At 42.7% G+C, this 14,823-nt stretch overlaps 1 protein-coding gene across 6 annotated transcripts in view; it reads right to left on the minus strand.

Moving 5' to 3' along the window:
* Positions 1-12,268, minus strand: part of TP53INP2 (tumor protein p53 inducible nuclear protein 2) — a 64,116-nt gene extending 51,848 nt beyond the window's left edge. The window contains exon 1 of one of the 6 annotated variants that reach the window (XM_053244880.1): positions 11,910-12,268. The gene's annotated coding sequence lies outside the window, so the exon portion shown is untranslated. Of the gene's footprint in view, positions 1-7,966; positions 8,142-9,886; positions 10,034-10,704; positions 11,221-11,909 lie in introns of those variants that run through there. The other 5 variants (XM_053244888.1, XM_053244887.1, XM_053244882.1 and 2 more) reach the window with 5 other exon arrangements.
* Positions 12,269-14,823: the final 2,555 nt, after the last annotated feature.

A 14,823-nucleotide genomic window follows, 5' to 3' on the forward strand; every position in this document is an offset into this window, starting at 1 on the left:
TACTCTCCCCCTGCTAAATAAAGAGAATCACTACATTAAAAAGGTGCCTCTTTGCCCAGGTAGCAGGGGCTACAAGCATTGTCCTTTGGACTACAACAGTCTTGGCCAGTTTGGCTGAGGATGATGGGAGTTCTAGTCCAACATCATCTATGGACCCACAATTGGGAACCCCTGTCCTATACAATGGTTCCCAAATCAGATATAGATTTCAACTGAATCATTCACAAGTTAGGCTTGCCAGTTTTCTCCATTTCAACAGTATTCTCAGGGTGATCGAGAGAAAGCCAGGGGAGAACGAGATGGGTCTGTTCCTTAGAAGGCCCAAACTGCTGTGCAAAATAAACTTGCTGTGTCCATGTCCTCTGTGACCCAGTTCTGAAGAAATTTGCCCCAGCCCAAAGTGAGAAATAGGGGTTAGCTCTGTGCACTCCCCTCCCCCTTGGTGTATAAATAGGAAAGTGACACAGCTCAGACTGTATGTCAATAAGCCTAGCAAGGGCCATCTGCTCACAGCCGGAGGGGATTACACTATAAGGGGACAAAGGCTTTTAGGGGTTTCCTACCCCCACCCTTCTATCTCCAGCATTTTTTTTAAAAAACCCACCAGAAATGACTGGTGCCACCAACCACTGCAGTGGGAAACAAGCTCCTGTGTCTGTTTTTTTGTTTTTGTTTTAAATCCCTTTAATGACTCTGGATCATCTCTGTTTCTCGTGACAGGCTAGTTACATCTAAAGAATGTGCTGTGAGAGGCTCCTTAGTGCATGGCAAGAAAGCAGTAAAATAATGAAACAATGAGCGGCTCCCCTAGGACCCACTGACAGAGAAGGTGTGAGGGAGGGTCCCTCCTCTTCACTTCTTGAATTTCAATGGGACTACTGCCTGCTGCCCCTCTGCAGAATATACCTTTCCAGTCTTACCTCTATCCAAACAGCTAATTCAGTGGAAGGCAGATCACCTCTGCTTCAGGTGTGATTATCCAGTCATTCCTCCTCCTGACACAGCATGCAGGGCCTGCTGGAACTCTGAGTGACCTCTGGGCTTGCCTCCTTCCAGTCAGGAAGTGCGTAGCCAGACCACCACTATAGCTGCTTCAGGGGGCTACAGCTTAGTGGCAGATCACATGCATTTTATGCTGTAGGACCCAGGTTCACTTTCTGATATCTCCACCTAGGGCAGAGAAAGGCCCTAATTGGAAACCCTGGAGAGGGAAGGCAATCAGGAGAGGAGAACTGGCCCTGTGGTAGCAAGCACGAATTGTCCCCTTTGCTAAGCAGGACCCATCCTGGTTTGCATTTGAATGGGAGACATGTGTGAGAACTGTATGATATTCCCCTCGGGGGATAGGGCTGCTCTGGGAATCTAGAAGGTTCCAAGTTCCCTCCCTGGCATCTCCAAGATAGGGCTAAGAGAGACTCCTGCCTGCACCCTTGGAGAGGCTGCTGCCGGTCTTTGTAGACAATAGTGAGCTAGATGGACCAATGGTCTGACTCAGTATAAGGCAGCTTCCTATGTTCCTAATGTTCCAAGCTGTCCTGGCAGTGCTGAGCTAGATGAACCAATGGTTCAACTCAGTATAAAGCAGAGTCATATAGTAACTCATTCAGAAACACAGGGGCAGAGTGCCTCTGAGGGCAGGACATTCTTACACAGTTTCAAGGTAAATGTCACACTTTAAAGGTATTCCTTGTCAGTTGTCAAAAATAACAGTGAAGTGTGCCTCCACTTTTAATACGGTGGGGGGGGGAACACGCCTCAGTTATCAGCCATTTTGGAAACATTGCATTAGCTAAAGACACTTGGGATTACTGGCCTAGTCTAATCAATCCTCTGTGTCAACTGTTGCTTCCTCTCAAAGAAAGACGGCTGAGATCCAATCTGAAAGTGAATGGCATAGATGCTATCTAGCTAAGTCTTGTATCAACAACTATATTTGTCCCATGATATACAGGCACTGCATCTTTGTGCATTTAATCTTTTTTCCTCTATACTTTTATTTTTCTTTCTTTTCAGAACTGTACCAAAGAAACAAATTAATCAGCTCAGGAACAAGCAAATATGGCATTTCGCTTTTTGTATCATTACATCTCTCATTTAGAACACTTTAAAAATACAATTATAAAATTAAATAAAAATCATTTTCAGGGGTCCCCCCCTCAATAAAATCATTCTATCTTATATATAATCGTAAGGTTAAGGATTCACTGTGTCTTTTTTTTACAGGCAAGATGAACACTTAATAACATCCTCTTTTCCCTCCTTGTCAAAATTGTAGTGAGGATTTTAAAAAGAAATAAAGCAAAACTCTGTGTCCAATCCATTCAAATTCTGCACCAAAAAGATTGGACTGTATACATGATACAAGTGAAGGACATTTGCATAATTTTCTTATTTTGCTTTAATATATTTTGAAATTATTATTATTTTGCATAATTTATTCTGGTTTTGCTAGCATAGTTACTAGCTTCCCAGTACTAGCCTGAGTCTCCAGCAATCTGCAACTATTTCCCGGTCACTATTGAAAGCAATGCTATTTTAATTAATTATTATTATTATTACATTTATATCCCGCTCTTCCTCCAAGGAGCCCAGAGCGGTGTACTACATACTTGAATTTCTCTTTCACAACAGCCCTGTGAAGTAGGTTAGGCTGAGAGAGAAGTGACTGGCCCAGAGTCATCCAGCTAGTTTCATGGCTGAATGGGGATTTGAACTCAGGTCTCCCTGGTCCTAGTCCAGCACTCTAACCACTACACCACGCTAGCTCTCTGGTTAATGGTTTGATATGGTGAAAAATATTGAAAACAATATCAAGAGAGAAAAAATCTCTAGGACTAGCTTCAGTCAGCAACTCTAGCCTGATTCAGACATTATGCAGATGTCTGTATACTCATGCATGTGTTTGTGTGAATGATTGTACCTGTGTTCATTTTAAAAGTTAACCTAGATACAGGCCATTCAAGTACATGGTACAGAAAGGATGTCTACTTGTGTACAGGCATTCATCATAACATATGAATGACTATACCTGTGTACACTATATACTTGTTGTACAAGTGTGGAGCATAATGTGGGAATTGGCCTTCTATTTGTGAGCCATAAAGTAAAGTAAAATGTGCCGTCAAGTCGATTTCAAGTCATCAAGTCTATGATACTGCTGCTAACTTGGCAAAGAGGCACCTTTTAACGTGGTGATTCTCTATTTATCAGGGGGAGAGTAACTAGCCCTATCCACCCCCAGCACAGTCCATCCAGTGACTGTTGCTGGTGTCTATTTTATGGGGGGAGGGGTTTAGGTTGTGACCCCTTTGGGGACAGGGATCCATCTTATTTATTTGTTATTTCTCTGTGTAAACCGCCCTGAGCTGTTTTTGGAAGGGCAGTGTAGAAATCGAATGAATGATTTCAACTCCTGGCGCCCACAGAGCCCTGTGGTTTTCTTTTGGTAGAATACAGGAGGGGTTTACCATTGTCTCCTCCTGTGCAGTATGAGATGGTGCTTTTCAGCATCTTCCTTTATCGCTTCTGCCTGATATAGTAACAGTGGGGATTTGAACCAGCAACCTTCTGCTTCTTAGTCAAGCATTTCCCATCTGAACCATAGTAAGGGCCAAATTGCTATGCTGGATATTAAAGTCTGGGCCTCAGCCAGGGGTGTAGCTGTAATTGAGTGGATGGGTTCAACGAACATGGGCGCCCCAGCTCCTTGGGGCCCCCCAGTTCTAGCCTTCCTTATTTCCTTCATTATCTCTCTCCCTCCAAGGGGTCCCCAGGGAGAGGAGCAAACATGGGGCCCCTCTCCCCTAGTTTCGCCCCTGGCCCCAGCCACTGGAAATATTATTCAACCAGCTGTCTGGCTTTCAGGAAGCATTGCCCACACATATTCAAACATATATCTGCAGCCATGAGGGCTAGAAATTTTTTACCCCAATTAATCTATGTGCCCCTTTCCTCTCTATGTTATTCTTAAAGCACTGAGAGCAATGTTGGGGGTGTGTTTTACAGGAGTGACAGAAGGATTCCCCTAAATCTGAGCCGTTACTCAGAAAGAAAGCTAAAGAAAGCTTCTAGTTTATATACAAATCAAAAGGATTTATTTGTATATCCTCCTACAAATCAGAAAATAAAGAATATTTTAACTGCCCCGTAAGCCAATGTGGTGTAGCAATTAGGTTGATGGATGAGGACTGGGAGACCCAGGTTGAAGCCCTCGTTCAGTAATGAAGCCCTCACTCAGTCAAATCACTGGGTGATCTCGGCCATTCTATATTTTTCTGCCTAGCCTACCTCAAAGGATTGTTGTGAGGATAAAATGGGGGGAAACAATCTTGGGATACTGTACATGGAGTCATCTGCTTCTGTGAGTCGTGCTCTCTCTCTCTCTCTCTCTCTCTCTCTGACCAACTTTACAGGCTGTTGTGAGGGAAAAGATGGGTTTTTAAATGTTAGAAGCTTTTGACACATAGAGCATTGTGGGATAAGTGGGATAATCTTTTGTTTTAAATTGTGAAGCACCCAGGGACTTTTTTGTATGGGTTGGTATATAAATATACTAAATATTTTTTATTATTTTTTATTATTATTATTTCTTGTTTACACAGTCAGACAGGTGTTATTGACTGGTTTGTTTTATCCAGACATCGAGTCCTTCCCAAGGACCTGGGATGGCTGAATTTTATCATCAATACTGTTGGTTATTATAGATATCATCGCAAAATATAGGCTGTTCCCAGTAAAGCTGCTTTTTGTAATTGGCTGGTGGTGATTTCTGTGGCCCCTATGGTGTTGAGGTGCTCTTCAAGGTGTTTTGGAATTGCACCTAGGGTGCCAATTACCACTGGGATTATTTTGGTCTTTTTCTGCCACAGCCTTTCCATTTCAATTTGTAGATCTTTGTATTTGGTGATTTTTTCTATTTCTTTTTTCTTTTATTCTGCTATCCCCTGGTATTGCTATGTCGATTATTTTAACTTGTTTTTCTTTCTTCTCGACCACAGTTATACCTGTTGTATTGTGTGGCAGATGTTTGTCTGTTTGTAGTCGGAAGTCCCATAATATTTTTGCATCTTCATTTTCTTCAACTTTTTCGATTTTATGGTCCCACCAATTTTTGGCTACAGGTAGCTTGTATTTTTTGCAGATGTTCCAGTGTATCATCCCTGCTACCTTGTCATGCCTTTGTTTGTAGTCAGTCTGTGCGATCTTTTTACAACAGCTGATTAGGTGGTCCACGGTTTCATCTGCTTCTTTACAAAGAAGGCACTTGCTGTTTGTTGTGGATTTTTCGACTTTGGCTCTTATTGCATTTGTTCTTAGTGCCTGTTCTTGTGCAGCCAGTATTAAACCCTCTATTTCTTTCTTCAAGTTGCCATTATTAAGTCATTGCCAGGTCTTGGTGATGTCTGATTTTCCAGTTGTATTGTATAAATATTGACCATGCAGTGGCTTATTTTTCCATTTTTCTGCTCGGTTCTTGACTTGTTCTTTCTTGTAGGCCTGCTTTGTTTCATTGGTGTTGAATAGTTTCTCATTATTGACCATTTTAAGTGCATCTTCTTCACTGTCCTTGATATATTCTTCAAGGCCTCTTTTCTCCTCTTCTACTGTTTCATGGGCTTGCAGCATTCCTCTTCTACCTGAGCTGCGAGGGAGGTATAGCCTATCTACATTACTGTGGGGATGCAGAGCATGATTGATGGTCATTATTTTCCTGGTCTTACAATCTAGCGTCTCTAGCTCTGCCTGGTTCCAGTCTATTATTCCTGCAGTGTATCTGAAAACAGGTATAGCCCAGGTGTTTATGGCGTGTATGGTGTTCCCGCCATTGAGTTTGGACTTGAGGATTTTTCTAACTCTCCTGATGTATTCACTTCCAATTTTTCTTTTAACTTCAGTGTATGCAATGTTATCAGCCTGGAGAATGCCCAAGTATTTGTAATGTTCTTTCTCTTCCAGGTTCTTGATGTTGCTTCCATTGGGCAGTTCTATTCCTTCTGTTTTTCTTATTTTTCCTCTGTTCATTATTAATTATATTATTATTATTATTATTCCACGCTCCCCTGTGGAGCACTGCTTGTCTGGGCATGCAGCAGGCATGCCAAAAACCCAGGGCTTGGTCATCTGGGGCATCTGGGGGGGGCGGGGGAGATGAGTTAAAAGCAGCCTTTCCCCCATGCCCTCTGACTGCTCTAGGTGATCACCTCAATGTGTCCCACTCCCACCACAGCCAGGTAACCTGGAAAGCCAACTAAGCACTCTGCATGCCCTCCAGCAGTCTGAACATAAAGCTTTCTAAAGGTAAACTTCAGACAGAGAGTATGTTGATGCTTTGTTTCACAGAGAGGAAAGAAATTGAAATTTGCTACCATTAGTCAGCCACAGTAAACAAAATGGGACACAGACAGGGAGATATTTGTAAACTACTACTCTGCAAAACAACCTGACTAATTCTTAAGCAAGCTGCAAATTTATACAGAGACTGGACCAAAAGAATCTCAGCCTCTTCAGTTCAGGTCAGGTTTCTAGTTACACTGTTGAAGTAGAAGGACAGAGAAAATTTAAAGTGAGCTGTGAGGTAGGGAGTTCTCTTGTATCCAAAATTAGGGCGGGGGAGGGGCAGGGAGCTACTCCCTCTCCCCGCCCTGCACTCCCATGCCACCCTCACCCCTCATTTTGCATTTTACTCATAGGGAGAGTCTCTCTCTCTTGTCCCTTCGATTTTCATACTTGGCTGGCTGACCAGTCAGCCTCAGAGTAAAACTATTCAAACTTCAGGGGGCAGAGAGGAAGGAAGAGAGTACACACACAAGGATGCTTGGAAGTCAGTGGGCCGCCTGCTTACAATAAAAGTATTCTGGCAGCTCCTGAAGCAAGAAAGCAAAGCAATGATTGGCTGAGATGTATCTTGGTTTCAGCAATGTATTTCTTAAATACTAAATACCTGAGCAAATGTATTTTAGATACAAAATACAAAAGTGTTGAAAATATGTATTTTAAATACTTGTATTTTGGATACTGCCCATCTCCGCTGGTGTGTGATGGGGAAGGGGTGGATGTGGACACTGATACTGCTCCACAGACACGCCACAGACACTGTGGAGCATGAGAGTTCAGCTATTAACATAGTCACAAGGCCAGTTGCCAGTGCCACACACTGAAGGCTCCTCTGCCTTTCCCCCCTTTGGTGAGAGACAGGGGGAGCACAAAAGAATTACAGGGAAGTAGACAGAACAAACTACTAAGGCAGGGCTGCACAACTTTGGCTCTCCAGCTATTGAAAGAATACAACTCCCATCATATCCAAGCACAGTAGCCAATAGTGAGGGATGATGGGACTTGTAGTCCAATAACTGCTAAAGGACCAAAGTTGTATAATCCCGTACTCAGGCATCTTTTAATTCATCCATGGTTTCCAGCTGCAAAAAACTATCCTTCCTTCTTTTATCACTACAAAATCCACTCTGGAAAGTAGATATTACTGTATTGTTTTCTGTGTGCAAAGTAACTGGTTTCATGAATGTTAGATGGTTGTAATATTAATTTGAAGGATCCAAGGGAATCCCTGAGACGTTTTGGTTGAGCAATGGGGAACTAAACTGGAAATAAAATGAGCTGTCTTTCCTGCTCCCTACTAAGAATACATTGTTATCTTTGTCTTGTGAATCACCATCTCTCCAAAATAATCCTGTTAGGTAAGACCAGATTTTTTTTTTTTTTTTAAGAGATCTGAAACAAAGGCCAATGATGCACAAGGATGCTACAGTGCAGGCAGAAATGAGAGGGTGACTTATTTTTGTAATTAAGAGGGACAGAGCTTCTAGACTGGAAAGCTATAGTTACAATACTAGCAAAATAACAATTTAGAAAAATTAAGATGTGGCTTCCCTGCCGCCAACACACATACAAAAACTCTTTTCAATACTTCTGAACACTCAAGACAAGGCAAGGAAAAGCTTCTAAAACAAACCTAAGAATATCTCTTCAGTCATCATCACAGTATATGTAGCCAATGTGTGCTTATGATGCTGGAGAATTGCTGTCTTCATCAGCTCCCACTAAAATAGGACAGCTATGGAAAAAATGACTTCATTCCTCACTTTGGTATCTATATTTGATATATTTAGTGTCTATATTTGCATATGGAGATCTAACATGGCACAATTAATAATGGATTCTGCAACCTTCATCCAAAAATTTAAATAGAACAAAGGCTGAAACCCCTGACTAACTTCTCTTTGTGCAAGCAGCAACATTTCTGCCTCTCTTACAAAGGGACAAAATTATTGGCAGTATCTGAATATGACATTCACACCCTTGCAGCTTACAAATGGACTGGAGTTCATCTGTAGAACACTTGATGTGTTTGGATTTATCACACTTCTAGTCCTGTGGATCAGAAGAAATTCTGAGTAGTTTCCTAGAACCCATGGCTGATCATACTGATTGTATTTGGCACACAAAGAAAAGCTTGAAATTGGGTTTGTGATTCTGTTTAACTTTGACACACAAATCAATCAATGACCAGGTGTTTTAGCTTTAACACCAGATCTCTGGCCTTTTTTGTCATCCATAAATCCTGTTTAATTATGTCTTGTAAAAAAATAGATCAGGTGAACTTCCAAACTGACTGTGATACAGTTCTTCAGCATGTACACTATCATTACATATATAATGTAAATGCTTCTTTTGCAAACTAGCCAAAGCTGGAATCGTCCACCCATGGCCAAAAATGGGAAAATGTTAGCAAGCTGACTGAATGCCTGAGAATGATCTTGTGCACGTTGTGTTGGTTAGACTTGGGAAGGCTCCATCAGCTATTGTTATTGCTACTGTAGTTATGAGAGATGCACAATAGCAAAAGTTGGAAAGCAAAGTCTTTCATGAGTTATTAAACAGGAATGAATACCTTGATGCAGGAACTGCAGCCTTACTGACTGCATAGTACACTACACTATAGAGTAATATAGAATAATAGAATTTAGGCAATGTGCTTAATCTGCATAATTTAGGCAGGTTGCTGGATTTAGTTTGCAGAATGCTGGTACATTTCATTCAAAAGCTATAAGTACAGTATCCAAGTCTGACGTACATCCACAACATAGAGATAAATCTGCATTCAGATTCAGATAAAATGCCTGGAGGACTTTTCAAGAAGGGCTATGTATGCTGCTATGGCTTCACTCCAAAACCCAGTCAATTGGGGTAACATAAAAGTTTCAGATGATCTGGGTCATTAGAGCATAAGAAGAGCCCTGCTGATGAATCAGACCAGAAATCTTTCCAGTTTTCCGCAGTAGCCAACCATATGTTTATGGGAAGCCCACAAGCAGGACATATAGGCAAATAATAGCCCTCACCCACTATTGCTTCCCAGCAACTGGTATTCAGAGGCCTACTGATGTGGTACAGTAGTTAGAGTGTTGAACTAGGACTGGGGAGACCTGAGTTAAAATCTCCATTCAGCCATAAACTCAGTGGGTGACTCTGGGCTAGTCATCTTTCAGCCTAATCTAGTTCACAGGGCTGTTTTGAGGATAAGCATAACCCTATATACTGCTCTGGGCTATACACATACACGGCCTCTGAACACAGAAAGACATGTAATGATTAGCAGCCTAGGAGAGACTTGTTCTCCTTGATTCCTGCCCTGAATGACCATTTCTTTCCTTCTCTTAACTGCAGTTGCACATTTGGCCATTCCATTTTAATAGCCCCGGCAAGGTTCTGTTTCCCAGCTGCACACATGCTTAAATGGTACATTTTAAAATACAACCTGCTGAAAGAGCCTGAAATCCAAACGCCCTGCAAAGCTATATCAATAAGGTTGATGATTAAAGTGGAGCAAAGGACATCAATCCCCAGCCCTTATTTGCTATGACTCCCCGACCTTCTTGCTCAGCAGCATAAAGATAAAAATATGACATCGCCACACGCAGGCCTTTGCCGTCAAAATTATCGAAGGAATGCGCCGATCTTCAGCGCTCCGGTACAGGACAGCCTTTTCCACACGGGTCAAAGCAGGACAACTTCAATATGCGTGGGTGGGGGCGAGGGGAAGGATTGGAAAGGGCCGGCCTTGGTGACGTCTCAATGTCATATGCAAATAGTACCAACGTCACCACAGGCGTCTAACCCCAGGCAGCCAATGGGAACAGAGCTCAACCTTTAAGCTAATCCGTTGGTGAAGAAACAAACAACAAAGAGGCAGAGGCAAAGACAAGGGAATATTAAGGAGAGAAATCACAGTGAAAAACTCACTAACTGGGAGGTGGTTTTTCTCCCCCCGCGCCGCTCCTACAGGTCCTAAAACGGAATGTTTATTTGCCACTTTGAGAAGCCTGCTCTTTGTCTAGTGAAAGAGAGAGAGAGAGAGAGCGAGCCAGAGAGAGACACTATGCTTCACTCATCGGACGAAATGGGTTCTGGTAGATGAAAGCGGCTGTCATAAGCAATGTGTTAGCCTTTAAGATGCCGCAGAGCTCTTGGTGGTTTTTACCGACCGTGCAGTTGGCACGCAAATACATTTCTATAGCAGGATGAATTTGGAAGGTCAAGCACTTTTGCCTGCAAAAATAGGTTTTCTCCCAAGATTCTTTCCTCGCCGCACCCTGACCCACCAGGAAATGCAGATTTTATATTTAGAACCCGAGAGGCGGACCAAAAGGCGTCCGTGCATCCCTCTCCACCCAAGTAAGAAATCCTAACCCTATTGAAAGGGAACGGGGGGAGGCGGAGAATTCAGCAACGCCAAGGAAATGAGGGGAGGAGCGGGGAGAGACAACCAGCAATGCCAAGCAACACAAATCAAGTCCGCATCTTGCGATCTGAGTCCTTTCTACATCTCTACGTCGCGATAGCTGGCAGGACTGCAGCAGTGGGTAACGGCTCTTCGTAACTAACCACCGTCTCGCTCTCAAGGAAACCGCTGAACGAAAAGCAGCGGCCGGTGGCAGGAAGCAACAGCCATCTCCCCCCACTACCCTGATCTGCAGTTAATTATGATGAACATTTTCCATTCTCCTGTTATGACCTCAGTGAGCCACGCTCCACACAAACAAGGGGATGGCTTGCCTCTTCCTTCCTTCCTCTCCTCGCTCCCTCTTCTCTTGCCGTGCATTTATTAATAGCTTTTTAGTAGCCAGAGAAAGTCAAGACAAAAGGCTCCTTTTGCATTTGTAGCTAAGAAAAGGAGTCAGTTACAAACCAGCCCAGATCCCAAATGCATGATTTCTGGAGCTCTCCTCCAGTCTTTTGTTTAAGACGGAGGCCCTTGCAAAATGCAATAATATGATGGTGATGACTGATTGTGTAATTATTTACGTTTTGTATAAATAAGAGGATCCGGGTTTGAACTGGAATATTTTACTCTCAAGAACTTACACTTTGGTTATCTCTTTTTTAAAAACAACAACAACATTAATTTGCAAGTCAAAGCAGGGAGTGATTCTTGATGGGTTAAACAGGGCCCCCGCCAGAACGGGAATGCTCCTGCGTCTCTCTCTCATTAGAGGCCAAGCCTGCTTGTTTCTAAACTAAAAACAAAGCTAAGATCTTCCCTCCTGGTGTTTAGATGTTCTTCAATCCCAAGATAATGTATTCGCTATTTCCCTGCCAACCAGAGGATGAAATCGTAACGCGTCCATAACAACATACTGGGAAACATAAAGCAATGCTCTGTGCCGCACAGAGACTGCCAGATACAAAGAGGAATTAAAATGACACACCAGAAGGGAAATCGATATCAAAGCGGAATGCCACATGCCATAAAAATAACATCCATGCAGAAGGATGGGCGCTTAGAACGTCAATAACAAAAATGATCTCACGGAGTGTTCATTTTCACAAAGAGATAGGTCTCAAGTTTGAAAATAAACCAGCCACATTGCAGTAGGGAAGAAAACAGCACTTACCTTGCCTCTAATGTCGTCAAATGTTTTGTAAACAACTCCACACAAACACACACACACACACAAACCCACAAGATTTTTTTTAAGCACCAGCTTTAGGCAGAGTCTGTGAGGTAGTTTTAATTGAAATCAACCAAGATCAATAATAGAAATGATTTTTGTTAAAAGACACCCAAAAAAGGATGCAAGAGGTGGAGGAGGTGGTAGTAGTGGTGGTCGTGATGATGATGATGATGTGGATGGTGTCTCAGATCTTCTCAGAAGATATGCACCATTGCAAACTGCATGCAGCTGCTCTCCCGTCCAGACGCCCTCCTTCCCCTAGCTGTAGGCTAAGTATTATTATTTTTCTGTTATTGCTGAATCCCCAGTTGATCTCGGCTCAGAAATTAGAACGTTCAAACAGCTGATTGTGACGTCACAAAGGGGCCCGCCCGCCGCCGGAGCGGCAGCTGCTCTCAGTAGCCAATGAACAGTAGACAACGGCTGAAAGGCGGGGCTTTGGGGCAAGCGGTGGGGGGAGTTTTGAGCGCTCCACGTGAGTGCTGGGACCCGTGCAAGGGAGAGACGGGTAGGGCTTTGGGACACGGTGGCAGAGGTAGGTATCAGCACTGGGGACAATGGGGCCGATGGGCCTGGGGGTTTCCTCGGGAAATTGGAGTTCGAGGAGGACTCCAAAGCAGGGGACACACGCTCCTTCCTTCGATCCTTAGGACCAGATGGGAGGGAGCAAGATTTTCCTTTTCCTTCACCCGCTCAAGTCTGGGGGAGGGGGAGGACAAAGGGAAGGAGCAAGAAGCCTCCCCACCCCGGTAGCTCGCCGCTCCCCACCCCATTGCTGAACCCCTGTGGCAACTTGAAGGAAGCAAAACAAACACACACCACCTGTGACTGGATTCACTTATACCAAGAAAAAACACAAAAGAACCTAAATGTATGTATCTAATGTACAAAAATATATTATTTAGAATAACAATAAAAATAATGAGCTTTATTTGTTAGCCACCTCATAACAATTTGTATAGGTGTTAAATTACCACACCTATAACCTACTCCTAATATGTTATGTTACATACTCCTAAATTGTTAATTCTAGAGAGCTACTTCACAGAGCATAAAAATTTTACTTTTGATACAAGGATCATTGGTGGCTTACTTGATCTGGTGGGCATAGTGTATCACCAACACAGCCTGTATTTTGAAGCAAGGCCACTCAAGGTGGTCTCATATTGGCTGAAACACATCTGGCAGTTCATCAAGACAGCAGTCATTTTAGTGTTTGGACTTCTTCAACTCTGGAATTTACAACAGGAATGCACCACTGGATTCTTTATGGAATTGACTGATGCCAGGATATTGGATTATGTCCTAGGGATGGAGTAGCTATTGGTGGAACTGTGGAGTATATATTTCCTTTTCTTACTTTGTGGTGAGAGTAGTTTTCTTTTTGAATAAAACTAGTATCACGAATACTTAGCCACAGCACAGTATCCCTTCAGTGGCTGTTGTTGGTATCTACCTTATGTATGTATGTATGTATGTATGTATTTTATTACACTTATATCCTGCTCTTCCTCCAAGGAGCCCAGAGGTTGGTACATGGTTGTTTATCCTTACAACAACTATGTGAGGTAGGTTAGGCTGAGAGATATGTGACTGGCCCAGAGTCACCCAGTGAGTTTTATGGCTGAATGGGGATTTGAACCCAGGTCTTCCCAGTCCTAATCCAATACTCTAACCACTACACCCCCTTTGGGAACTGGGGACCATCTTATTTATTTTTTAATGTAAACCGCTTTGAGAACTTTGGTTAAATAGTGGTATATACATATTTGTAGTAGTTTCTTATACAGTTTATTATAATATATGTTATAATATAATATATGTTATAATATATAATATTTTATACATAGGAACATAGGAAGGTGCCATATACTGAGTCAGACCATTGGTCTATCTAGCTCAGTATTGTCTTCACAGACTGGCAGCAGCTTCTCCAAGGCAGGAATCTCTCAGCCTTATCTTGGAGAAGCCAGGGAGGGAACTTGAAACCTTCTGCTCTTCCCAGAGCAGCTCCATCCCCTGAGGGGAATCTCTTACAGTGCTCACACTTCTAGTCTCCCTTTCATATTCAACCAGGGTGGACCCTGCTTAGCTAAGTGGACAAGTCATGCTTGCTACCACAAGACCAGCTCTCCTCTTCAGTGGTTATTACATTAGATATGCATTTGGGTTTTGTCTTGGAACTTGAAGGAAGGCACCATTCACATTCTCAGGGTGCTTTTTTAGTATCACACTATCATTATGATGATTAACAAGATTCAATCAGTATTAAAGAGTACTTCCCCTTGGATTCATTTCAGTTTAAGTTCAGGATGGGAGCATATGTGTGAAGCATACTGCTATTTCTCTTTCAGAAATCTAACATGGGACAAAGTTCGCCTCCCTCTGAAATGCACTTTACCCCTTCTGTGCTCCCCAGTCTTATTTTACTGGGGCCACCACTGCTCAAGCCTTGCAATCTGAATGGAGTGGAGTAAAATATTTCTTCTTCTGTTTATGCTAAAGTTATGTGTTAAGGTATTGGCTGTCACAGAAGCTTGGTGGGGTAAAACAACCAAAACAAATTAGTAACACCCTTTGGTGGGCAGAAACAAATAGTGAGCCCTGAGTGAATCTCGTAGGTCTCTTATAAGGCAGAGAACAAAAGACAAATGTAGTCCTTATAGTAGCAAAGCTGAAGATGTATAAATAACTGTGTGATGAAAGGTGCTGATATATTTTAACCTTTACAATAAGGGGCATATGAAGACACCTTAAATTAAGTTGGACCACTAGTCCATCTAGCTTAGTATTGTCTACACTGGCAGTGGCTCTTTAAGGTCTTAGACAGGGGTCTTTCCCACCCCTGCCTGGC

The sequence above is a fragment of the Hemicordylus capensis genome, chromosome 4, assembly GCF_027244095.1.
Source record: "Hemicordylus capensis ecotype Gifberg chromosome 4, rHemCap1.1.pri, whole genome shotgun sequence".
Classification (NCBI taxonomy): Eukaryota; Metazoa; Chordata; class Lepidosauria; order Squamata; family Cordylidae; genus Hemicordylus; species Hemicordylus capensis.